At 32.9% G+C, this 1157-nt stretch overlaps 1 long non-coding RNA gene across 1 annotated transcript in view; it reads right to left on the reverse strand.

The window, feature by feature from the left end:
* Nucleotides 1-910: 910 nt before the first annotated feature.
* Nucleotides 911-1157, reverse strand: part of LOC106867584 (uncharacterized) — a 59636-nt gene continuing 59389 nt past the window's right edge. The window contains exon 2 of the long non-coding RNA XR_001409165.2: nt 911-988. This is a non-coding gene — a long non-coding RNA (uncharacterized LOC106867584). The remainder of the gene's footprint in view (nt 989-1157) is intronic.

Below are 1157 nucleotides of genomic sequence, written 5' to 3' on the forward strand. Positions count from 1 at the left end.
TATATATATATATATATATATATGTATATATATACGTATATATTTGTGTATATGTGTGTGGTCGCGCGCGCGCGCGTACCAATAAATATATATTCTTAAGTATTAATTGTGGGTATAACCATAATAATAACCGCAGAATACGAGAACCTAGTAAAACAGTAAATATAAAAAGGACGAAAATGGAAAGAAAAAATACATAACACTAAGGAAAATAGATATAAGACAAAACCCATGAAACAATGGCCAACGGTAGAAAGAAGGGCACCGTTAAATGCTCATAAAAATAAAGATAATAAAGCCGTACAAGCAGAGGAAAAAACAATACAATAACAAACCCATGTGACATATTAAACGAAATCCAAAATATAGTGATGAAATTATTTGTTTTAAGAAAATTTTCATTTCACACATAAAATTCAAAAATAGGTCAGGATTTCTTCGCAGCATTAGATACGTACTTCCCAAGATCTTCCAAACATCACAAAGCCATCAAGAGTCATTATGGAAAATTAACATACGCGACCTCTCACAATCTAGGATATCATATATACTAACTAAATAATAGAAAACTAAATAGAATAAAACTGGAATACAAAGCGACAGCTGTAAATAAAATTGTATACGACGATGGAATATTTGCAGATAAGGGTAAAAATAAAGCTCACCAAAAAAAAAACAAAAAAAAACAGCCAAACAACACCACACAACTGACGATCCAATCCATACATAAGAAGAATGAGTACACGATTACAGGAGGAATAGGGCAGTAGTAACTCCGCTGGGAGAAAAAAATATGTATCATATGTAACTGCAGACGTAAAGAGGAATGCAAATTTAACAACTGCATGATAAAGAGTGTAGTTTACAAACGTGATGTGAAGGCAGGTACACAGATATACATGTATATTACCGACACCGAGGGCACCATGAGAAATCGTCTGCGTAACCATTAAACTTCAAATCTCAGTAACATTTTCCTCCAGTTTTTCTGAAATAAATAAATGAGAAAATCGGATTTAACGTGGAAAATTGTTTGAATATAATAGACTTGAAACTTTTGGCATAATTCTTAAATTTCACAATATGTAACTGCAGCAGGAGATACCCTACAAAGTAGGGAGACAGACACTTATAGGGCGTCACACACACACACACAC

Source organism: Octopus bimaculoides, chromosome 6, assembly GCF_001194135.2.
Source record: "Octopus bimaculoides isolate UCB-OBI-ISO-001 chromosome 6, ASM119413v2, whole genome shotgun sequence".
NCBI lineage: Eukaryota > Metazoa > Mollusca > Cephalopoda > Octopoda > Octopodidae > Octopus > Octopus bimaculoides.